Here is a 26,624-nt window from a genome sequence, read left to right as displayed (position 1 = left end):
GATTGCTGGTTTTCCTATTTTCCCTATAAGACTATTAACCATTATCTTAACAATAGGAACAAAGGACTGGATGAGATCACCTGGGTTATTGGGTCTAGTCCTCTGCAACTAAAAAAAAAATGTAATAGATATTAAGTCTAGAATGGGTCCAGAAGAATGTCCTTTCCACTCTCTCCCACACACTACAAGTCAAAAGAACCCCTCACACTCTACAAGAATCTCAGAATATTTAAAACACTAAAATCCAAAAATTCAAAAATGACAGTGTGTCTCAGGAGAGATTAAAAGCTCCATCCATGGTCAGATATGTGCCACAAGTAGTACATGCCTACATCTGGGGAACAGCACTGGCCTTCATTGCACCCCTCTTCCCCCTCTACCAAACATCCTTGAATCACAAAGTATGCTGCTTGTCCATGGTGAAGGATTTGATCTCAATAGCAGAGAATGCAATCAAGTATTATGAATAAAGAACCAAACTGAGTCTTGGCCCAAAACCCACACTGAACAAGAATCTGATCTACCCCCATGCAGGGTTTGACAAATTTTGGCTAATTCCCTCTAACACCTACCACTTCTAATCGGGGGAAGCAGGTCTTACTGGAAGGGTGGTGGTTCCATCTAGAATGACATTTCTGGAGGCAGTCAGCAGGATAGCTCCAGCATATAGGATATGGCAAAGCAGGCAGTCTGTTCCCAAAGAGCAAGGATTCAAGGACCCTGCTAGTAGTCTCACTATTCTTGTGGCTTTAAAATTTATTTGGTGCAATAGTTTTCTCTCACTGCTGCCTGAGCTCAGGTCTGTCCAGCACTTACGCTTATAAAGAAGCCAGAAATCTTTAATGAACACCTAAAATACACCACATTGACACTTAATCCCTGTCTTGTCTTAAAGTTTTTCATTATCTTGGCCAAAGTTTTCCACTCTCTTTAGCCCTTATAACATCAGAATCTTTTGCACAATTTATTGCAGTTTATAGTTTCTCCACATGGACCTCACTTCCAAAATATTCATTAGAAAAATTAGTCACTTACAATAAATGTTACATTTTTACAAGAAAAGGCAGTGATTATTTATTAACATCTGGAATTTTTCAGCACCACTTCATAATAGAGATGAGCCTGAATTGGAACACCTGATCTAAACCCTCCTCTGACTTTTGGAGGATTTGAAATCCAAGTTCTTCAGGGTTGGGACTGTCTTTACTTCTACAGCAGTGAGCACATTGTTGGCAATTAACAAATAAACAATAATAATCCAGATCTGGATCAGATATTCATGTCATGGGTGCATCTGCATTTTATAACAGACCATATACATCTTCCGGCCCCATCTTTGTTTCATATGCAGCTATTTTCTTTCACAGTGGGCATGTCTACACATACAAATGGTGCAGAGTGGGATTACTCTAGAGTAAATTACCTCCTGCAGGTCAGCCTGTCTCCTGCACTGCTGCCAAGCCCACAGTGCCCAGGGGCAATTGTCAAGGACCTCCTAGCAGACAGGGATGCAGAGCCACTGGTGCCCCCATTCTCCCCTCCAGGAGAGGCACCCTGGGGCCTGCCCCCCAGCACCTTGGCTTTGTGCCCTAAGTGTGCCCGTGCTAAGACTGTCCCGAGCATGCTGCAAAGAGTTGTTTTTGCAGACTGAGGGATGCCTGACCCATTATGCCCTGCTGCTGCTGATCACCATGGCCCACCTGCAAACCTGGCATGGGACCCTGAGCTTCAATGGTGTGGAGGGCAAGCCCACCTTGCCCTGCAACCTCTGTCACCACTTGGAGGGCAACCTATGGCTGCATGTGGCAGGGCACTGGTGGTGCCTGCCACTTCAAGGGCTAGGCCAGGGAGATGGCAGGTGTCTAATGAAGGCAGCCATTTAATGCCCAGCTCTCTGTGCTAAGGGAGAGCAATTTGAATACAGCCAGCAGGGGAAGAACATCTCCTTGTTGGGCTCCTTGGGCCAGGAACAATGTGGAGGTATATGGGCTGGGGCTATGGGGATGGAGTAGGTCCCAAATCTTGGGCATGACCTAAAACTACACCCTGCCAGGGTAGGGAGGCCTGGTGGGACTGCCAGTGGTGTGGCAACCACAGGAAATGCAAGGACCATGAACCTCCCTGGTGAAATGAGGATAGGGACACCTGATAACCTCCAACCTCCGCACAGCCCTGGCTGGAGACAGCTCAGAGTAGAGAGAACACTGAGAGGGATGAGGCTCATTTGATACAGCAGAGTTGTGAGGGTTAACTGAAGACAAGCCACTCTAGCCTGATTCAAGGCACACGAACTGGCCAGGACCTGAGGGGGGTTAAAAAGGCCAGGGGCCCACAAGTGAGGGATGCCCAGAGCAAGAGGCTCGGGATTCCAACTGGTCTGAATAGTGGGTCCAGGGCCTAGGGAAGCCAAAGATCCCAAAGAGGGGATCACAGTCATAGAGGATGAAGGGTTACAGGTGAAATTAGCTGCCTGAGATGCTATCTGCAAGACATGGGCCCCAATGTAGGGGAAGGTTCAGAGCTTGGGATATCACCCCTAGTCACTGGGGTCTTAAATGGGCAGCCTCCCACCTGAGTAATATCTTAATCATTTATCATCAAGGCATGGCAGGAGAGAGAGGTGGGTGTTTAGCCCAGAAACAGGTGGGCAGGCCAACATCTAACTGGCATGGGGAGGGCCCCCTGTTACACTGCACTACATGTCTCTGCACCCTGACAGCCAAGGAGCACATTGCTGCCAGCATCAATGCATTCCACTGTCTCCCACCCCACTGTGTTCTGTGTGGGGTGAGGGGCTCTGGGGCCATGGGGAGCATGGGTGGGCCAGGTGAGAAGGGTGGGCAGGAACAGGGGACAGATCAGGGGCAGGGGGAAAGGGCCCTGTCCCTAGTGCGGAGCTTACTATGCGGCTATAGCAGGTGTTCCCGGTGGCCTGAGTCAGTCCCCACTGACAACAAGGACATGCATCCTCCAGCAGTGTCTTGGGGCACATGGGCATGACATCTAGTTCCCCTGGCAGGGCTCCTCTTTGGGAAGGAGCTGGATCTGCTGGCAGCTGGTGGTGCCATGGCCAGCCTGGGCTACTGGGTGGGGCTGTGCACACAGAACTTCTGGGGCAGCTGCTGGCCAGGGCTGCCAGAGCTTATCAACAAGCCCAGGGGTGGGGATCACAGCAGGATGGGCTGCTGGCAAGCTGAGGGACCTCCCCTGGTGACACATCACTATGGGTGCCAGGCTGGAGTGGAGACCTGGGCAGGTTGTTTGTGCTGGAGCACATGGTATGGTTTCAGCCAGGGCTCTGGGGTGCAAGGATGTTGTTCAGCTGCTGCATAAAGGGCATGACTCGCAGACAGCCCCCAACTAGCAGTTGTGGTCAGTGACAGTGACTCATTGTGCCTGCAAGGCCTTGGCCTTTATGTGACACTGGTGCATCTACTGGCCATGTGCACACTTCTGCACGTGGCCTGACAGGCCTTCATAAATATGCACACCCAATCCATGCAAACTGGCTGAGGGCTTCTGCCTTGCCCCACAGCACCACAAGGTCCGTGGTCTCTTGAGACCAGTTGTGGCCCCAGGAGGGTGCTTGTGCCATCAGGGAGGATGCCAGCATGGCTCTCTCAATCACTTGCTGTACTTTCATGCAGCAGTTCCAGTGCTGACAGGCCTGGCCAGGAACATGCAGCACCCAGTGCAGGGGCATGGTGTGGGACAGGCAGGCACACGGTGAGGTTATACCAGGCACCAATGGCGGGGTCTGGGCAGGCTGCTGCAGGTGGTCTGGGGCCAGTTGGCACTGTACCCAGTGGCCAAAGGCACTGCTGGCAGGCTGCGGGTGGCCCAGGGTGCTTCCGGGCCTGGCAAGTGCCTGCGGCACCTAGTACAGCATGATGGCATGGCTCAGCAGCCATGTGACAATGCAGTATGAGGGAATGGTGCTCAGGTGTGGGCAGGCTGACCCATCCAGCCTGGGTTCTCTGCTAGGACAGGCAGTGGCCAGAGGCTGGCTGCAGGTGTCCCAGGTTTACAGCATCCATGTAGGCTTTTAGGGTCTTGGGGCTGGGGCTGGGGCTGGAGAAACTCCCAGCCATGGGGCCCTGGGTCTGGGCTCTAGGTAGCCTCCTGGTGGTGGGTCTGGCCATGAGAAATCTTTCTCCTGGTCAGCATCTACACATGTATTACTGTGCAGTAACTAATCATGAGTAAATTTGCTACTTGAATTTACAGGGTGCATCTACGCATGGAAATATTCCAGGGTGAGTTTACTCTAGAGTAAATTAATATAAAGTAAACCCATGCTGGGCAGGCAGCTACACATGTGGGGAAGCAGGAGAAGATTTGTTGCTCATGGCAGCAGTCTGTTCCCGCCCCTGCCAGCCCTGTACTAGCCCCCTGCAGCAGCCAGATGTGCTAGCTCAGGGTCTGGCAGGGAGCATGGGGCCAGGAGACAGCTGTCTCCTGGCGGGCACTGGGAGATTGTTCCCTGCCCATGGGAGCTGCTTGCTGCCATGGTGGACTCCATCACCAGAGCCCAGGTGGAGAAAGTGTTCCTCTGCCTTGGCAGTAGGGAGCTCTCAGCCCTGGCTTCACAATTGCAGAGCAGGGGCTGAGAACAATCACCTCCCAGTCCCAGATCCAGTGGCAATGCATAAGGGATGCACCCCCTGAGAGCGCCGGTGCACCCGTTGACCAGCTGCTCTCACAGCGAGATTAGTTGTGGGGAAATCCCCACCCCCAGTCAGCAGGACTGGCTGTGGGGCAGACCTCCTCCAGTCAGCGGGATTGGTTGTGGGGGGGGGCACATGCCCCCCCCTGACTAAGGTAGCACCAGTCGCCCATGCCCAGATCCATGATTGCAGAGTCAGGTCTGGGACATGAGAATCTGCCAGCCACAGCTCTGCGATCATGGAGCTGGGATTGGGAACAATCATCTCCCAGCCCCTACTCCATAATCATGGAGCTGGGGCTGAAAGCTCCCTGCTGCCAGAGTAGAGGGGCCACTGTCCCTGCCCAGGCTTCCCTGGCAGAACCCGCCCCAGCAACAGGCAGCTCTTGGGGGCAGGGAGCAATCTCCCACCCCCTGCTGCCTGGCTAACCAGGAGTCTGTTGTCTAGACATGCCATACTGCACAGTAATTACTACTGAGTAAATTTGCTACTTGTATTTACAGGTAGCAACTTTGCTCATGATTGGAGCAAATTACTGTGCAGTAAGCATCTGCATGTGTAGACAGTGACACTTACTATGCAGTAATTTGCTCTAATCGCAAGTAAAGGCTCTCATGTGGATGTGCCTTGTAACTCTAAAGGAACCAAAAGCAGGATTAGAGTTTAAAGATGTCAGTACCAGAAACAAAGTGCTATGTCCATAGGAGGTAAAAGACAAACACCACCACAGGGGTGTCTCTACTATAGTCCAAAGGTATGACTACAACTTGTATAGACAACCTCAAGCTAGTCTTAAACTAGGTAGCATTTGCTAGCAACAGCAGGGAGATCAAAGCAGCCCAGACTTCAGTGAGGGCTGCAAAACTGCTCAGGACCCCAGATGTGTATTTGGTAACTTAAGCCCATGTAGGTGCAACTATATTGCTACTGGCACTAAATCTAGCACAGTCTGCCATCATGAGCTTCTAAGGAGTAGAGAAATGTAAAGCTGATTTGGAAGAACAGCTGAGGCTTTGCTTAAGGGAGTCTGTGGCTAATGTAGTGTAGATGCATGTCTCTGGCATAGGAGATGTGTAGGGAGCATACCAAGGATGCCAGACCAGGTGGTCAGAGTTCCTGGTTTTCAGCAACATAAATTAGAGCAGCACAAAGTTGGTTCAACTGACACTTGACTTGTTAAGTGTTCCCAGACTTGAGAGAGTACAATGGTGGGCCTGAGCACATCTTCATTGGATCTAAGGGTCTAAGGTCAGTGTTGTCAAATTTCGGATTGGTAAAACTAATAATTCCTGATCAGTGTACCACCATGTTATCCTCTTATACTTTGCCACCAGAGGTCCAAACACAGTAGTACAGTAGCATTATTGGACCATTTTGGACCAAAGGCTACAGTATATTTTCTTTAGCATCTGCTTTTGAAAATTTGACCTTATATGTACTTAATAGTGGAAATAAAGAAATGGAGGAAAAACCTGGCAGTTGGTAAAGAACAGAAGGAGAGAACATAGATTGAACAGCACTCCAGCAGGGGTGGAGTAATGGCAACTGATATGTGAGGGGAAGTCATAGGAAACAATGCAATCTAACTTGTTCCAGCTGCCTGAGGAATAGCAGGGACAATGCCAGATGTACTGTAGCTCTGGTTAGCATGAGCAGAAATGTGGGATAGAGTCCAAAAACAATGAAAAATAAAGCAGCTTGTTTGTGAACAAAAGACTAAACTAAACATTTTGGTTGCTAAAATACACGCAAATGAGATACCCCTCCCCTTGTCTCCATGCGCAAATCATAGCTAATCGGGTAAAAAAAGGAAAAATCCTTGGTTCTGCTGAATTCATATGATAAACAGTGGAGGCTAGGCTGAATGGGGAGGAGAGCTCAAGGAGTGTTGTTTTGGTTGTGCAGTAGTTGAATCCAATGTTTTAACAAACTACTGCTGCTCTGTTTGAGAAACTGCATTTTTTAAATGTGAATCAATATGTATGATTCACAATGGGAAACCAGTGCTGAGAGCCCATTTGGTCAGGATGTGTAGGTCTGTGCTGCAATTGCAGTATTATAGTATAGAAATATGTGAGCTAGCTTTAAACCAGCCTGCTCAGGTGCTGGAAGGAATCTTGTCACAGTATCTCATTATGTCATGGGCCAATGTACAAAAAAAGGAGAGTAAATTAGTCCATGCTTAGCTTTGTGCTTCTGCTACCTGAACTTGCAACCTGGCATATCTTTAAATTATACTGTGACTGCCTTGCAGTCATACCCTATATGACACAAGACCACAGGTAACTGGGGAAGGTTACTCTTCCCTAAAACCATTTTTAAAAGAGTAAGATGCAAAGCAGCTATGTGTATGAGGTTTCCCCTATGCCTGACTAGGACTGACCTATGCAACATAGTAGTGCTCAGATATCTCAGCAATAAGTCCACTATTAAATCTCAACAGAATAGATGAGGAGAGTTGCCCATGCTTCTTCATAGCTTCTGTGCTATTGCATATTCTCTTAAAACAGGATCCATTTTGCCTTTGCTTCATTAGCATGAGTGAACCACTTTGTAGATGTTTTTCTGTTTTTACCCTCAGCCCCTTGTATGTATTGTTCTTGTGGGTCTTGAAGCAGCTGGAAGAAGCAAAAAGCACTCAGGTCTCTAGGAAAAGAGGATGTTTTGGCTTTGCCATATTTACTGTTATCTGTTAAGATTATCCAGACAGTGATGGTGATACCATTATATCTTTGTATTAGCACCTAAAGAAGATCAAGGTCTTAGCCAAAATTCAAGGCACTTGCAGTCTACCCAAAGGAGCTGGAGTACATTATTATGCCCATTTTGCTAATGAACAATGTGAATGCTTTACTCACTCTCAGAGTTGTGGTTCTGGTCCATTCCCCCCGGAATTCATTACATTTCTGGAAGATCTACCTTCAGCTCTCGGTTTGCTAAAACTAGACAGAACAAAACAATGCAATTCTTCCAATAACAAAAGGAAGAAAACCCCTCCAATGTTTTCAACATAGCTACAGAATGGCAGCAATAGCAGAATCTATACTAAGACTCTGCACATAGTTGTGATTGTCTTTCCTGCATACGTGATCAGTTATTATATACTTGTTGACCCACATAAATAAAGATGCCATGTCCTCATAAATGAACATATGGGCCATCTTTAAGTGATCAGGGATGCTTTCCCCCAAGCACACCCCCTTTGAATAATAAAAGCACCTATGATCTCAGCATCATCACTCTTAAATATACCAGACCTGTTTTGTGGTGGTATTACACAAGGACTCTTCACTTAATAACCTGGCATGAGCCACCTTTGTTACCATTTTCCCAGGAGTGCAACTGACAGACTCTCTGCGAATATATTAATAAATGACAAATTGCATCTGCCTAATCTTGTGAAATGTTTTGACTACCAAAGTTGTTCCATAGCAGTTCAATAAGGGACACATAAAATATTTAAGTTTACATTTTATAAAAAGATCAGGAATGCTCTGGCTGATAGGTTCCTTTCTATCAAGCATCTGTTTCCTATTTTTTTAACAGCTTACAGCAGTGGTTGGCTAGTTATATACTAATAGTTGATCTTAACTGGATCAAAACATTGTAATTTCTTACCAAAGGTTAGAGACTGTCCCTCTAACGCAGCTTCCTATGGCTGCAACCAGCAATGTCTGTGTATCAACATCTGGTTTTAAAATATTAAAAATGATAAACACTTCCAGATACAATCCATCTGGCTTCCAAATATTCTACATCTGCATAATTTTGCTTTCTTTTTACAACTGTAATACAGACGTAGTTTGGCCTCACTATCCTGTTGAAGAATCCTTCCCCCCATAAGTACAGGGCAAAGCTAATGGCTGAGCGGAATGAAACGGCAGCGTAGGGCTGGTTGTTGTGTCTAACGCTGGCTGTATTAGTAAAGTGATAACTGGAAGGTCCTGTCTTTGTTAGCAGAGGGCATCTGAAACGAAAAGATGGTTTCACTAATGAAACCCTAGTCTAGTCTAGTAGTGAAATTTGCAGTGCTGTTGGGCAATAAGAGCTTTAAGACTTAATAGATCGCTATCTGTCTTTACTTTGTTAACTAACTCAGACACCATTATGGTCCTGCAGAGAGACTGCATGGTGTAGATACAGTCAGGATGCATCTCTAAAAGTTCAAAAGATAGGTTCAAGTTACTTCCTCTGAGCTGGCTGCTAGCTGTGTGATTGAATGAACTGCTGAAAAAAAACAGTATTTTTTTCCGCCTTCTCTCTTCTCTCAGATTCTTAGCTAATGTGGAAAGCTGGATATTAGGTTTACTGATGAAAAGTTTATCCAGCTGGAAAAGTTATGTGTGCTTCATATGCATAGATAGACAACAAGCTATTTGTATATTCATGTTAAAATGTGTTTTGGAATATAACACATTGCCAACTTCATTAGATTAATAAAACGATCACTAAAATTAAGAATGTGTATGGGTATATATGTGTATATATATATATAGCAAGGAAGTGGGAAATAAAAAATAAAAAATAGAAATTTATAACTTTTAGAATAATGTGTGCATATTAATAGGTGTAGGGCTGATAAATAAGTATTTAAAGCTCAGTCTGGGTCAGGTGGTCATTTTACAGGTTTACAGTCCTTCAATGAAGTAGGGGACAATATTTTCCCTTGCAGTCTCCTAAAGCTGATCAGTTTTTAGTAGGCTCCTAAGCCAGAACGTTAAAATAGGCCCCTCCCCACCATGCCTGGAGAGATACTCTTCGGTCAAAACCAAAAAGATACAGTGAAGTGGGAATCTGTGGTAAAATAACCCACTCGCCATTGAAAAATCAATTCAACAAATGCCCTTGAAAAGTTCCATTAGTTTGAAAGACTCTACTGGCTCCAACAGGATTGTCAAAGATGGGGAGCATGTCTAAAGTTAGCAGAATCTTTCAAACTAGGAGAACTTTTTAAGGGTGCTCACTGCAATGATAATTCCCAGATTTGGGTCTTACTTCCTAGATTCATACTTATTTGCAACATCAATAAGTTATGTGCAATAGTCCTATAGTGGTTATGGAAACCATGAAATCCTGAGTGAGCCATCCTCCCCCTGGACATAGAAGTTAGCCAGACAAATTCACTCTAACATCACCCTGGAAAGTTACACAATCCTTGTAGTAAGACTACTGGTGGGTGTCGTGAACTAAACTATATTCCAGTCCTCATCCTTTTTCAACACCGGCCTAGTGCTCACATATCAGCTGGAACGCTACTAAACTGAATTTTGGAGAAGGACTACTATATACAAAGCCAAATGCAACAAACATAGTCATACCACCTTTCCAGAGCTCCCTCAAGATGCTGCTGTTTGGTTTCTGGGCGCATCTACCAATATGCTAGCTGCTGAGGAAAACAAGGCCCAATCAAAGGATTAGATTCTACGATAAGGTGTTGCACCACCTACAGTTTATGGATTAAAACAACGTTCTAAAAAAATGCAATTCTTGTAATTTCTTATTTACATCTTCATCTGACAAATCATGTGGCCAGCTCTCTGTCCTTTGTGTGCTTTTAACAGCTCTTAAACTACAAATCGATACCAATAGCTGCCAAACAAACTGCCAGCAACTGGTATCAAGCCAGTGATCCCTGATTAATCTACAACAGCTCCCACAGAATAAAGAACTCAAAAACATTATCTGCAACCAATTATTTAGACATGAATTACCTCCTATTCCCCACATGGTAGACTACCCTTTCAGCTACTTAGAGGAACTTTGACTGGAGTCTGATCTTATCCTGAAGAATCATTTCCCTTATTCCCAATCCGAACACCCCAAATATAAAATCTGGGGCATTTTTATCAATGAATCCTTGATTGTCCTGAAATGTAGTAACCAAACAAAAGTCATCACAGACAGAGATGTTTAAATTACTTAAGCTAAGGTTCCTAGTTGACTAGCTCTAGGTTACAGAGAAGCTTAAAGAAGTTGGACTAATATCTTTATATCATCAATACATTATATACTAACAATGGAACTCAATGCAGCATCAATACTCAGGGGGTATATCTACACAAGGTATTTTACTACACAGTAGCGTAGTTTACAGCACAGTAAGCATACATGCTTACACATGCATGTTTACCATGCAATAAGCTTTGCATACTCATGAGTAAATTTGCTACCCTGGCCTTGCTGGTCCTGGAGTGAGCTGGGATGGAGGGCTTGGCCAGCAACCTCCTGGGCCAAGGCCTGCCCAACCAACTTACCATGGTCCCTGGGTATCTGTGAACGCCTGACCCCTGATCTGAGGCTGGGCAGTGCACAGCCCCTGGTACAGAACATTTTATCTCAGAAATGTTGCAAACACTCACAAACAGCTACTTTATCATGGCTTTATAGGTTCTGCCACTGCATACAGGGGAGAGGCTGTGGTCAGCAGCTGGAATGCAGCCTCGGGGTCACTACCCAGCAGCAGGTCTCCTCATGGGACAGGGCAGAGATCCAGCACCACCTCAACCAGCCAGAAGCCTCTGCCCAAGCCCCCCTGCCTGAGCCAAGTACCATCGCTCTCCCCAGCTCCATGTGGGCACAGAACCAGAGCTGCCTGCACTGAGGCCAGTCCCTAGCCACTGGCTGTCAGAGGGGGAGCCATCTGCACCAAGGAACCAGTGGTCACTGTCACCCCTGGGGGACCCTCTGGACTCATTGCAGCATGTGCACCTGCTCAGCCAGAGACAGAGGTACGCCCACCCATTGCGGCCTGTGCACCCACCTCAGCCAGAGGCTAAGGTGCATGGCCCCCCGCCCCATCAAGACACACACACAAACCACACTGTAATATTTTGCATGGGGAAGTGGGTGTTTTACTGTTGGTGGGTGGGGTGGGTAGTGGAGTGGCTCTATTGTTGATGAGGGATGGGGTAGGTGGGGTTTGTTTGTTGTGAGGGCAATAAAGTGTTTTCTTGAGAATTGTCTGCAGTGAGGATGGTGCTGGGGGTGGGCAGTGGGGTAGAGGGTCTGTGGGTAGCTGTCCAGGAGGGCTGCAGTAGGGAATGCAGGAGGCAGTGGTCAGCCAGTACCTTGGCCCCTGCTGGTAGGTGTGTGGCTTGCCTGGGGCTTTGGCAGGGGGAGGCCCTCTGCTGTTGCTGCCACCACAGCTGATGCTCCTGCTGCCAGGCATCCTATACCTGCTGTGCCTCCTCCACCCAGGCCTCACCCCAAGCCTTGCAGATATTATCCAGTACGCTGACTGAGATGATGACTGAGGAGATGTTGTCCTTGATGAACTCGAGGCATCCAAAGGTGCTTTCTCCTAGGGCATGGGTCTGTCCAAGGCACTGGTTGAATGGGGTATGGCAGGGATCCAGGTGGCCAGTGTAGGGACACATGAGCCAGGGCAGGAGCAGGTAGGTGGGGTTCCTGATGAGGAGGGGTGGAACCATCATGGTACCCAGCTGGAGGTCCAGCACCCCCGGCATGAAGCACCTTCCCTGCACCAGGGCTGGCAGGCAGGAGTTCTGAAACACTCAGGCATCATTGGCTATGCCTGCCCATCTGGCACTCGCATTGATGAAGGCACCACAATAGTTGATGAGGGCCTGGAGCACAACCGAGTGAAATTCTCTCCAGCTGTAGTAGGGGTGGTCACCAGGAGGAAGGCAGGTGACAGAGATGTGGGTCCCATCCAGGGCTCCAATTCACTGGGAGAATCCCAGGACGTGAAACCCCACCATCACCTCCACAGAGTCATGCATGCAGAGCACAGTGAGCCCCAGGACATCCTGGAGGGCACCGCACACCTCCAGGACAGCCTCCCCAGCAGTTGCCTTACCAATGCCAAAGGGGTTTCCCACAGCAGATGCTGGTGGGTGTTGCCAAATTCCGCAGGGTGATGACCAGTCGGGTTTCCATAGGGAAGAGTGGCTGCATGGTGGTGTCCTGCCACTCCAGGTGTGTGCAGAGCTGCTGCAGACTATGCAGAAAGATCACGCAGGTCATCCTGAATGCCTCCAGCCACTGCTCCTCATTCTAGGTGTGCTGGATGATGTGCAGCCACCAGTCCTAGCTGGCCTGGTGGGGCCAGAGGCAGTAGGACTGGAGGCCCAGGAGGGCAAGGACAGCCCCAGCAGTGGCATCCTGGAGGCCATCATTGGTCATCCCTGCTGGGGTCCAGCCAGAAGCACAAAGATTCAGGAGGCAGCTATGCAGCAGTGGCAGCCCTGGGATGGTATGGTGGGGCCACACGGGCAGTCGCTGCACCTGGGAGAGCTGGGCAGGTCCAAATGTCATGGACTAGCCAGTGGCTGGACCAGAGAGACACAGGAAGAGCCCACAGTTCTGGGCATCACAGCCACAGGCAGGGGCTGGAGCAGTTGTGGCACAGAGAGACAGAGGCTGAGGTGAGAGAGCTGCTGCATGCTGCCCCTGTGCTCTGAACACTGCTCCTGGTGAGAAATGCAGATGACCAGGCAGCAGTCATGGGGCTCGGCTGGGAGATTCTTATCTTTCAGTGCCAGCTCTACATTTGCAGGGCCAGTGCTTATCTCCCAGCCTGAGCCCTGTGACCATGGAGCTTGGGCTGGGAGATAAGGATCTTCCAGTGCCAGCCCCAAGGCCATGGAGTTGATGCTGGGAGATAAGTAGTTCCCAACAGTAGCCCCATTGCTGTGGAGCGGAGCTGGTAGATAAGGATCTCTCAGCCTGAGCCCCATGACTGCAGAGCTTGGACCAGGAGGTAAGGAACTCCCAGCACCAACCCCAGGGTCAGGAACTGGTGCTTGGAGATAAGGATCTCCCAGCCCAAACCCCATTGTTGCAGACCTGGTTCTGAGAGATAAGCATGTTCCAACCCAAGCCCCATGACCCTGGAGCTTGTGCTGGGACATGAGGATCTCCCAGTGCTGGTCACATGACTGCAGAGCTCGGGCTGGGAGATAAGGATTTTCCAGTACTGGTCCCACAGCCATGGAACTGGCACTCGGAGATAAGTATCTCCCAACACTAGCCCTGAGGTCATGGAGCTGGCACTGGGAGATAAGAATCTGCCATCCTCTGCTTCCTGATCACAATCTCAGAGTGGAGGGCTTGGAGCTCCCTGCTGCTGGGGTAGGGGGACATAGTCCCCACCAGACTCTGGTGGTGGATCCCACCCTGGCAGCAGGCAGTTCCTGGGGGTAGGAAGCAATCTCCCACCTCCTGGAGTATTAGTATCATAGTATTAGTATCAGCTAACCAGGAGCAGATTTGTTTCCAGTCAGGTATCTACTTAAGTGCTACTGTGCAGTTAGTATTTGCAAGTAAAATTTGCTACTTGCTTTTGCAAGTAGGGAGGTTTACTGTGAAGTAAACATGTGCACGTGTAGACACACATGCTTACTTCACAGTAAACTATGCTAATGCAAAGTTAAGTGTCTCGTGTAGACATGCCCACTGTATAGTAAACTATACTACTGTACAGTAAAGCATCTTGTGTAGACATACCCTGTACTTAGCCAAGATGTCTATCACAAACCTCCCTCACTACCTTGCACAATTTAGCAAAACTGCGTGCGTCTACACAAGATGTTCACTGTGCAGTTGACTAATTAACTGCACAGTAAACATCTCAGGGTCTACATATGCACCCTTATTAGGGTGCACAAAACTAATAAACTATGCAGCAGGGTAGTACTTGTACAGAGGTTTTTGTGTGCAGCAGTGCAACTGTAGATGCTGACTGGCTGACTGGAGCACGAGGGTGCTTCAGTGTTGGTGCTGCCTGCTGGCTACCCCCACACTCATGACCTAGCCAGCCCCGCCACAGCACATTGAGTTCAGTCAAAGTAAGTCTGGGCTGCTGCAACTGGGCTTAATATGCTGAGGTCTGGGTACATGTGCAGACGCATGCCTAGGAGCTTCCCGGGAGCAATAAACAGTGGAGCAATAAGCTCTACAGTTTATTGTTGCCCCCAGTGCCCCAATGGCACGTGTAGATACAACCACTGACAGTTACATTGTTTAGAAGAAACCAGTAATCTAGATCAGAAATAATAAATAAGATGTCTTCTTAAAGTTGTGTCAGGAAGCTTAAACAATGCCTCTATGTAGAAAGTACTCTCCAGAGTTGAGAAAATACTTCAAAATGTTTTTCTTGTGTAGTCACACAAATAAAACTGAATTAATTTGAGCTGCATTTGCCTACCTTTTCTGTTAGACTTTCATAACATTTTTTTTAAACAAGTTTGCTGGCATGTATTTTCCCAGGCACATTGTTTTGAAGCATACAGGAAAGAAGCCCCAATCAGAGAATAATGAAAAGTACATTTTATGTTTTTGGCAGGGTATGGAAACAAGAGTTATACTCCTCCAGTCAGGTCCTGAAAAGCTATCACATGACATATACAAATAATCAAAGTTGACCAGCACAGTTCAAATTAAATTCTTTGAACAAACTTCTTTCTAATGAACAATCTGCATAAAAAATTATTCCTAGAAAGTATCTGTCAAATTATATTATTTAAGGAATAACTTAATACAACGCATTTGTTTCTAACAGATAAGGTGCAAAAGAGGAAAAATGCATCACATAAATCATTCACTATTCATTATTTAGACAGTTCTGATGCTTGTAAAAGTATTTAAAGAGATACACACACATTCATGCTTAATAGAATTTGTGTATTTATGCTCTGATTCATTTTCCATTAACATTAATAGCAATAGCATAGCTTCAGAGGTAAAAGATGAAGCCCATTTTCCTTCAGTAATGGCTATGGAAATGTCCTTATATTACTTTGACATCTAGTTCACATGCCTCTTTATCTTCCCTCATTGGAAAGCCTCATTTAAGTATGAATTTCCTGTTGCTTGGGAAACAGTTGTAAATTGATCTAAGTATCCCTGAAGAGTGATGGACAAAAGCTGTTTTCAATAAAACTGACTGAGCAAGTAAGTGAAAACTAAACCTGTTGGAAGTTCAACTACTCAAACATGAAGGTTACTCCTAATTAATTTTAGGTTGTACAGAAACTTTTAAAAAATTGCCTCATTGGATGGTTATTTCTAAGGTTTGTTTTGCTTATATAGTCTCTTTTTATAAATGAACTGAAGACTGGGAGGTATGATAACATTAGTATATACCTGAAAAAATATTTCTAAACTATAACTCAGAGGAAAAAGTTATGCTCCAAAATATGTATGCACAGTTACAGATGGCATTAGTTTTGAAGCAATGTGCATGAATACAAAGTGCATACATATAATATCTATTTAATGCAGAATTTAGCACCATGGGTGAATTACACCATGGTAAAGAGGGTCCATAACGGTCTATATACATAAATTCAGTATTTAAGGGCTTACATGCTTCAGTGCTGTAATTTCCATCAGATGGTTTCAGTGACAAGATTTGTGTATATCCACTTCTTCAGCTGAATCTTGTAAATAGTTTCAGTAAAGTAATACACCTTCCTTCCTGGGAAATATCTATTTCTAGGAAGTATCTGCTAAGTCTTATCCGCACTTGAAGTTAGTTTGATTTAAGGTTGTGCAAGAAATTAAACTGCAATTGTAATTTCTAAATTATTCTTTGTATGGTCCCCCTTATTCAAGCATAAGAACAATTTGTTCTTACTTAGTTTAATCCACTTTCAAAGCTAAATAGAAATGAGTTGTTCTGTAAGGAATGTCAAGCAATGGAGTTACTCAGAAATATTTATTCCAGAATATCTATTTATTTCTGAAATGACACTCAAAAATAACTTCATAGAGAAGCTCTTAGAGGGCACATCCAGATGTACATGGACATTTGGTTCCCTGGGGACAAGGAGCAGTGGCGCACCTTGCACCACCACTTCTTGTCCCCAAGGAAAGCCCATGCCATGCACCCCAGGTGGTGTAGGGGAAGCTGGGGCCAACACTGTGCTGGCCCCCGGAGCCTTCTCTTAGCTATCCTTTGAAGCATTTGAGATTCTCCACAGCCAGAGACAGGACAGGGCCAGTACCCTGACTCCAGGCAGAGAATCCTCTGACTAGTGTGTCTTGCTCACATGATTATGGTCAAATTGACCACCGGATTTGAATGGGGGTGACACTCTGTCTCATCTATTTTCCATTTTAGGTGGCTGAGGACTGAAATGCTTTCATCTAAGTGAAATCATTGGGCTCAACATTGGTGTAAACGAGTGAAATCTGATGGCCTGTGCTCTACAGTAGGTCAGGCTAGATGAGCTAATGGTCCCTTCTGACTCTAAACTCTATGAAACTATGGAAATTTATAAGGTATAAAGAATTCCTTAGGGGAGTATATGTTACAAGACTATTTTTTCTTTCTTTTATAGCAATGTTAACAGTGACTAAGGGCCCAGGATTCCTCGGAGTGCAGAATTCCAACAACTGCCGCAGTGTACAGAGGGCCCGAGGGACTGAGACTGAAATAAAACAATGTATAACTGCACTGGTAATTGAATTTGTCACTAGTCCACAGTGTAACTTGGCAGTAACAGCTTTACAGTTCTTTGTTGGTTACATATACACTACTTCTGCCCATTTCTAAACAGGAAAAGTGTCAGGACTGGTGTGTTTGCTTGAATGAAGACAAAAATCTCTTTGTAAAAATATAAAATCTGGAAACATGCTGACGGGTGGCGTATTAACATACTGGCTGCAAATCAAACACAAGAAAGGTATCTGGTGAAGGCCATGTCACACACAGAAAAGAAAGCAGTGATATTTCAGGCATGGAAACTTCTTAGCCTGTGGAACCAAATCAAACATGATTTAGTCAAAATACTTTAGCAACCAGACTCTGCTCTGCTTTGTTTTTTAAGCATAAACTGAAGACTAGAGTAGTGAAGTGGATCTCTATTTTTGCTCGATATTTTTCTAAGACAAGTGGGGGTTTTTTGCAAGAACACTCTTTGAAAAGAAGATTTCCTCTTTAAAAATAATGACAAATACCATAATATTCATATGTTAACACCTGAGATAATCCCTGGCTCTACTGAGAACAAAGACATAAGCTTTTAAACATATGAGCAATGCTGTAAATTGATCTTGACTTTGAAAGGGCAGGTTCACAGTAATCTTAACTTCTCAAAAGAAAATGGTCGTACCAAGTCATATCAGCATTGTTTTTCTTGCATTTTTCTTTAAACTAGCATAACATTTTGGCAAACCCTTAATCTCAAGGAGGTGACTCAGAGATTTTCATGTAGGAAAACACAGGCCTCAATATGTCTTCCTTACTGTCCATTAAGTAAGAGTTAAGCAAAATGTTTGAATGGAAAATTTAATAACAAAAGACATTTATGATGTTTACTCTAAATTTTCTGGACCATTAAGTATGAATGACATGAATTATTGGATGCTATATCTAGCCAAAAAACTTTTTGACCAGTCAAAGTTTTACTACACTTCAAGCTGCCAGCATCCCTATTGGAAAAAAATCTGTGGTCAAATCCTAGTTTTCTCAGTGGACTCTGGATTCAGAATAGCCATCCTTGCCAGAAAGTACCTTTTGAAGTTTACATTAACATGAATATTTATTTATTTTCCCTCTGTAACAATGACAGTGGTTGAGATAAACTGTTTAATTCTAAATAGAAAACACATCTGCTGTTTCTGCATTGTTTGTGGTTGCTGGAGGGGTGACAATTTAAACCAAGTAGCACACATGACATTTTAAGTGAGATGTTGTATGAGGATTTGCAGCTGCTGATCACTCTTTTCCCCCCTCTAACAGCAGTGCCTGGCGGACAGCTTCATTTTTGGGCCCGTAAACCTTTCCATTCTAAACATTGCTCTGAAAGGGAAAGTCTTTTTGCTTTTCTCTTTAGCACAACCGCTTTCATTTGCATTTAATAGAAAGGCATTTTAAAAGGGTCAGATCTGCAGAAGTCACTGCAGCTCCATTGACTCCAAGCCTGTAGATTAGTACTTAACTATCAAGTTTCACTGCTGGAAGTGCCTAACCACTTTGGATGCTTTTGCAAATCCAGTTAGGAACCTACCTGCTTCTTTGGGTATGGACACATGTACATTTGAAGCCATTTCAAAAGGGCAGCTGCTGTTATATTCTAATAGCTACATGGGGACAAGCTGGTAATGATAAAATATAGCAAAACTGCTCTGACTTTAAACCTGGGTGAAGCAAGGTCAAAGTTGGAGTGTTTTCACTACATTTGTGTTGTGACTAGTTTGTCCACATGGAACAGTCAGAACATAACAGCTGCTGCCCTTTTGAAAAGACCTTTGAAAATCTGACCATCGGTGACCAGCCACAGATATGGCAATTTAAAATAATTCAAAATCATGATTAAGTATGGAAATAGTGAGAAGTGGAATGATAAAGTTAGTCTATGGCTCTTAGAGCTTTCTCAGAAGAAATCCATGTTATCCTGAGACACCATTAATCAAACAGAAAGAGATATGATATTAGCCTCTAAACCAAAAATTAGCAAAGTAACAAAGGTTGATGAACTTTGTCCCTGGTTCCTCCATGGGTGAACTGATACGCATGCCTAAGAGATTCTGCATAGATGCTAGGTTCTTCCTGTGTACAGTCTATTGAAGCATCTAAACTTTTACTTATCCAGGCACCTAGGTGAACTCTGACTAGGAAACATTTTCAAAAATGTCTATATTTCAAAATTCACTTCAGTTTATACAGACACAAGATTTGAGTTCTAAAATCTAGATACCATTGGTAATGCTGGAGTGATGTAACCATCAATGAGGATTTATGTGAGAGGCAAGGATTGTTCCAGGTGATATCTCTTACTGGGCCAACTACATGTTGGGATGCAGAATGAAGAATGCCTGGCAAAGAATGCTTCGCATTCAAAAGCTTGTCTAACTTTATCCCAACCAGGCAAAGTTCTTTTGGTAAATCCAATATTTTTATTAGACCAACTCAAAAAGTTGGAAAAATTATAAGCAGGCTTTTGGGGCACAAACACCCTTCATCAGGCTGAGGAAGCATCTGCAGATGCTCTGTGCTCTTCCTGGATGGAGTGGTAAAGCAGCCAGAGGCCAGATGCAGAGGCTGCTTTACCACTTCATCCAGGAAGAGCACAGACCATCTGCAAATGCTTCCTCAGCCTTACGAAGGGTGTTTGTGCCCAAAAGCTTGCTATGAAGAATTTTTACAACTATTTGAGTTGGCCTATTAAAAGATATTGGATTTACCCAAAGACCTTTGTCTGCCTATGTCCTTAGACCAACACAGCGACAACCCACACCCTTTATCCCAACCATGGACTTGGTCCAATAAAAGATATCACCCACAAAAAATCCTTGCTTCTTAGATATTATTGAAAATGTTATTCATCATTTATGATTGGTAAATGCATTTGGACAGTAGCATTACTTTCATCTTTGGTCTGACACTTGTGGAATCTCTCTCATGTTACAGACCCATGAGATATTGATAGCCCTGTACAATCATTAATTATCCTGGTAATATTCCTGCTTGGTACGTGAATTACCCTTCTCCCCCGCACATTTTACTGATGAAGGAATTGAGTGATTGAGGGCATATTTATATCTGTGGCACTTTGAAGATGTTTGCCCACTTGCTTTAGCTCCACCCCATCAATGCCAGAAATGCACCACCAAATGATGCTTTTGAGATCTGCCTCTACCATGTTTGAGTGCAGTGACCTAAGGCATTCTCATGCAGCTTCATTGCCCTACTTTCTGGTTTGGTGCATGAAGAGCCAGGAATGGCTGAGTGGGGACATGCTTCTTGGAGGCACTATAATAAACATGGCAGAAGAGATATAAACAAAGCCTGAGGGTTTCCCCTTAAGCCCTAAAAGAAATGAGTCAGTGTCTGAATCAGACTTCAGAATTCATGTTCTTGGCCTTTTGCCCCAATAATTATGTGCATCCAGGCTTTTTGTTTCAGTTCAAGTAAATTTTATTAAATTTTTATTTTTTCATTTTCAAGGAGTAATGTTGGTCATTACCTCTGCTGCAAGCCTTCAGGAATCCCCTGTTACATTTCCTCTGTGGAAAGCCACAATAATTTATTTGCCTACATGGGCACTCTTTTATCAGTTCTGCACAGAGAATCTTCTCCTTGAAACTCATGAAAGTGCTTTATGAGGAGTAAAGTCTTTACCTTGGATGAACTAGACCATAATAAATGGCAAATATTAAAAAAAAAAATTCCCAGGGAGGATACTCTTCCCTGACCACAAGGTCTTCATCCCTCACAACCCTCTTCACATTGTACAAACTGAACTTTGTCCTTTCCTATTAATGAACCCAGTATAGCTTTCAGGAGCAAAACATAAACATTTCCCAAGAAGCGCAGCTTTAATATAAATGTGCTGCCTCCTTCCCTGGTTACAGTTGTGAGAAATCGTTTATGGTTCAAAAGAAAAACAGTCTCTCATCTCTCCACTTACACAACCCTCATTGGGAGACAGATTCAGCACAAGCTAAAGAAGAAAAGGAAGCCAATGCACCATCGATGCACAAGTAAGAATGGAGCCTTATCCAAGCACTTGGGTAAATATACATTTCATTTTATCTCCCCAGACTACTCATGGGCTGAAAGTTACCCACGTGCTTATGTGCTGGGATAGGGCATGCGTTTTACAACTTGATCTTGTTTTTAAAATGATGAAACAGTGCAAAATACAATGCAAAAAGCACGTCCACACAGTTTCTGCCAGTTAATAGAATCATTGTGCTGCAAAAAAACCAACAAACCCATACAACAAATATTCAGAAAATGAACTCCACTTATGCCACAGTACTTGGGTGGTCATGTTTATATTGGAATAGTAAGGGACGTCAGGATTTCAGCATTCACAAAAAATGCAGTTCTGGCAAGATCCATCTTTGTCATTTTAGCTGCATTCTTGAGTCTCAAATGCTCCGCAGTGTTAGGTTCTACCATTTGGGCTAAAATGTATTCTTTCCCAGAGAGTATAGGAGTAAGTGTAACTTTTCATGAAGCCTTGTTTTTCAGCAGTTATGTGACAACACGATTATTAATTATAATGGCTATAAAATGTAAGAGACATAACATCTGAATTGCAGTAATCAGTTGCACCACAGCCTTTCAAAAGCTTGGACTTTCTTCATCCAGATCCACCCTTTTTTCTAGCCAGCATACTCATTTTGATGGTCTGTGGGTCACATTAGCAAAGAATTATGTTGAGAAATCTGAGTAGGGAAGGAAACTTTTAACATTTGTTAAGTTCCATTCTCCTCCCACTTTCAATTATTTTTCTTGAGTTTTTTAAATAATTTAAGTGTCTACTCTGAAGACCATCATACACCCTTGATTTCGTTAAACTGTGAAGCAGGCCTTACATATAGAAATTATTATAATAAAAAATATAGAAGGCAGGGCAGGGTGGCACTTTAGAAATGAACTGGTTCAGAGAGGCATAAGTCCATTTGTAGCATCTGACAAAGTAGGCTGGCACATATGAAAGCTCATATCCCTCTGAACTACTTAGTCTTTCAACTGTGACCCTGCCCTGCCCTCTGCCTGGCTGCAGACTAACACAGCTAACTACCTCTCTCTACTCAATAATAATATATGTGTAACTCAGGTGTACCAAGTGTGTATTCCCCTCTCCAATAGAAGGAAAGGGTCAACAGGGCATACATGCTGGAGATGGAAACTGCAGCTTGCTTGCAGCTTCCCCTTCTCCAGTGTCTCTGTAGAGCAGGGGTGGGCAAAATGCTGCCTGCAGGCTGGATGCAGCCCACCAAGCCATTCTATCTGGCCCACGGGGCCCCTAAAAAATTTAGAAAATTAATATTAATCTGCCCCTGGCTGCCTGTCATGCAGCCCTTGATGACTTGCCAAAACTCAGTAAGCAGCCCTCTGCCCAAAATAATTGCCCACCCCTGCTATAGAGGAAGACCAGATTTCAGAATTCATGTTCTTGGCCTTTTGCCCCAATAATTATGTGCATCCAGGCTTTTTGTTTCAGTTCAAGTAAATGTGATCAAATTTTTATTTCTTCATTTTCAAGGAGCAATGTCAGTCATTGCCTCTGCTGAAACTATATACATGGTTTATTCTGGTGCAGAATAAAAGGGGAGGGAATAGAATAAACTGGATAGGTGATAAAGATAAATATTTACATATAATATATTCAAGCCAGCAAATAATAAAACAGGTAAGTATAGCAGTCCCCCATGACCCACAAGAGAAACCTCGCCCACAGATCCCCAGATGGTAAGTATGTCCCAACAACTGATGGGTGAGCACCCCAAAATATAAAGCACAATAAACAGTTAATAAACACTCCAAAATATAAGATGTACCAAGCAATTAATAAACACTCCAAAATGTATGGTAATCATACATACCTCCCTCCTCTAGGGGAGTCTCTCTCTCTCTAGCCTAAACCCCCTCTGATGGGGCTATCCACTGCGTCCCTCCCAGGTGGGCAACCCCTTGCCTGAGAACTCACACTTCCTGGCAAGTAGGGTCTAGCAACGGTTTCTGGTGTTTTGTCCCAAGCTAAGCAAGAGGCTGCTACAGCGGGTGCTCTGTTTTAGTCCCCGCATTGGATGCATGACTCGTTCACACACCAGGATGGCTCGGCCTTCTCAGCGGGTTGTGGGCCTGGGCCATCAAGTGCATGCCCAGGGCTGGGGCTCCAGTACAGGCCTACCACGCTGCGGAGCCTGTGCTGCCCATGAACCCTCATGCCCGGCAGTGGGGAATGGGGCCCAAACTGCCCCTACCCTCTCCAAGGACCCTCGGTCTGACAATGATTCACTGTGCAGTAGCGTCTGCACTGGGGCTGGCCTCATGCCAGGGTTGGAGACCTGGGCTGCCTAGAGCAGCTTCAAAGGTCCCAGTCTCTCTTGGACCCTTTGTGCAGCAACATCTGGCCTCATGCCAGGGTTGGAGACACAAGCCACTTCAAGGGGCTCCCAAAGTCCCAGTCCCTCTTGGATTCTCCATGCAGCAATGCCTGCATTGGCTCATTGTGCTCTCTTGCGGTCACCTGCTGCTCCCATCTAACGGTGAAGTCTTCAGGCTCTTCAGGGCAACTGGAAGTGCCCCCTGAGTAGCTCTTCCCCAACTCTTCCTCAGCCCCGGCTTCTTCTTTCTTCTCCCTCCTTTGTCATTTCTCCCACGTGCTGTGCACACAGCTCCTTATATACACTTTTGGCGCTCCGCCCCAAGATTGAAGAGTGGCCAATAGGGGGGAGGTGGAGCGAAGTCTTCAATTAAGTCCACTCCTTGCCTCGCCCCGATGTAGGGGTGGGGCGGACTCCTCCCAAGGCTCATCCCCTGCTGGTCTCTGATTGGTGGGCTTGTCCCACCAATCGCTTCAGCAATTCTCTAAGCCCGAGGAACCAGGCAGAGATAGGCAAGCCTGCTACATATGTTAAGTCTACCCACGGAGGGCCAATGAAAAGCCACCTCTACAATTTAAGCCAGAAATAAGGTGTCTATGTGTGTGTGTGTGTGTGTGTGTGTGTGTGTGTGTGTGTGTGCGTGTGTGTGTACATATATATCTAATACATAATAATACTACATAATAATACTCTGGTGTGAATCAATTGATGCATCTCCAGGAAAACCAAGGAAGTGATTCTTCTGCTTTACTCAGCACTGGTGAGACCACAGCTGGAGTATTGCGTCCAGTTCTGGGCACCACACTGTAGCTAGGACGAGGCCAACCTTGAGAAAGTCCAAAGAAGAGCCACCCGTATGATCAGAGTCTGAAAAAGCAAGCCATATAAGGAAAGACTGAGGGATCTGGGACTCTTTAGCCTGAGGAAAAGAAGGCTGAGGGGACCTGGTAGCAGCTTACCACTACACTAAGAGAGTACATCAAGGGCTTGGTGAACAACAGTTCACCAGGGCAGCTGAGGGGAAAACCAGGAGTAATGTTTACAAACTCCTGGAAGATCAATTCAGGCTCAACATTAGGAAAAACTTCTTCACAGTCAGGGTGTGGAATAAGGTCCCTCCAGAGGTGGTGCAGTCACCTACTGTGGAAATCTTCAAGAGGAGACTAGACAGTCACCTTACTGGGGTCACCTAACCCCCAGTTATGTTTCCTGCTTGGTGCAGGGGGCTGGACCTGATGATCTTCTGAGGTCCCTTCTGGCCTTACAATCTATGAATCTACATATCAGTGATTCTCAACCAAGGTGTTGCAGCATGTCAAGGTGCTCAAAAATTCTCTGAAGGGTGCCTTGAAGTGCAAGGAGATAAGCATAGGCTTGGGCTCATCTCTGCCTGGCTGCTTTCCTGCCCTTACTGCCTGGCCCCTCTGCAACAATAGCATAACTAAGGTGGGGTGACTGGAGCAGCAGACCTGGACACACCTATTTGAGTGGGAGAGATGGAAAAATAGCAGCAGCTGCCACTGCTGCAAAATCACACCAGTGGCCCATGGCACCTGGAAGTTGCTGCTGCACCATCCCTTCTCTCCCTCCCCCTGCCCCCCAATGTCCTGCTGTCCATCTGCTTTGTTATGACTGCTCTGCAAGGAAGTAAGCACAGGTTTGTCCCAGCCTAGCTCCTGTTTCCCACATCACCCTTGTCTAGCCCCCCATGCAATTAAATAAGTACTGTAATCAATAAACATCTTAAAATGGTGTGCCATTCAATTCACAAAAGTTATGAAGGGTGCCTAGAATCTAAAAAGGTTGAGAATTACTGATATATGTTGCTGGTTTATTGCTCATCTAAGGATGCCTCTCCATCTGAGAAAAGACACTTGCACCAGCTCCACAGAAGCTAGCACTAAAATGGAGGCAATTTAAAGGATCTATATTTAGAAGGATCAGAAGGCTCAGCACCCTGCACATGACACCATGAGGATGGTGGCCTGGGTTTTGTATAACCCATAAAACCCAGGGATAGAGCAGATGTATAAGAGGAAAAGAAGGAGTATTGGAAATCCCAGTTTTTAAAAAAGTGCATGGTTCTGAATATCCATAGCAGCTTAGTGCAAAGATTGACATCTTTTAGCTAGAATTCATCTGAAGCAAAGCAATTGCAATAGTTCTTGCAAATGACCCACAAGAGGCCAGGCAGCTGCTCCTGGACAGCCCAGGAGGGGCTGCACGGAAAAGGGGTCTGGGCTCTGTGTCCCTGCAGCAGCCCCAGCCCCATGGCACACTTTATAATAGAACTCTTGCAGGTTATTTGCAAAGAATATTGCAATTGCTTCCTTTTTGATGAATTTTAGGTAAAAGGTGTCAATCTTTCGTTTCGAAGTGCAAGGCACACCACTACCTGGATGGGGAGGCTGCAGGGGAAGGGGTCTGATGTCTCTTCCCCCCCCCTTTCACCTCCCCCAGCACTGCTCACAGTTGCCGGCTGAAGGAGGAGGATAGGGGTGTGGCTGAGGAAAGGGGCCACTCTAGCAGCCTCCTGGGAGGAGGTGTAGGAGCGCCCCCAGTGCAAGCAGGATCCAAGACCAACCGAACAGCAATTGTTTGTTTGTTTCTCTTGTACTCTAATTTACAGTGCTTTAAGTAAAGCATGACAGAGCGCTTCTGCCAGGGGCTTTTTGAACATCTGTACTCAGCCTATAAGGATGCTCAAAATACCTTGAGATTGGTATGGTCTGTCAGTGTGCAGCATCTGTGATAAATGAGCCAGCTTGTCCTGACACTACCACATTGTAAAATTTGAATTTGTCACTAGTGTATGTGTTTAGGGCCTAGATTTGGAAAAGTATCCCTAATGCAGGAGACCAAATAGGCTTGTATTAAGAGCTAAGTATTCACTTAAGTGACCTACTGAGTTGGAGCCTGTGGCAGGGGTGGGACTGAGTCTCTATGCAGTGCTTAATGTCTCCTTTGAGGTTTTATTTTTTCCTCCTAGATGCTACATACTTTCTCTAACTCCTCAAAATGAATGATTACCTCTTGATAAGACCCCCAAAGCTGGTGCAAGCAAACAATACAAACCAAGGCATTCTGCTCTATTCACATGTTCATTCAAAAAGCAAACAGCAGTCCCAAGTTTTCTAGGACAGC

The sequence above is a fragment of the Gavialis gangeticus genome, unplaced genomic scaffold (assembly GCF_001723915.1).
Source record: "Gavialis gangeticus isolate Ggan-Ray unplaced genomic scaffold, GavGan_comp1, whole genome shotgun sequence".
In the NCBI taxonomy this organism is placed as follows: Eukaryota; Metazoa; Chordata; order Crocodylia; family Gavialidae; genus Gavialis; species Gavialis gangeticus.
Note: the sequence above shows the minus strand (reverse complement) of the source record.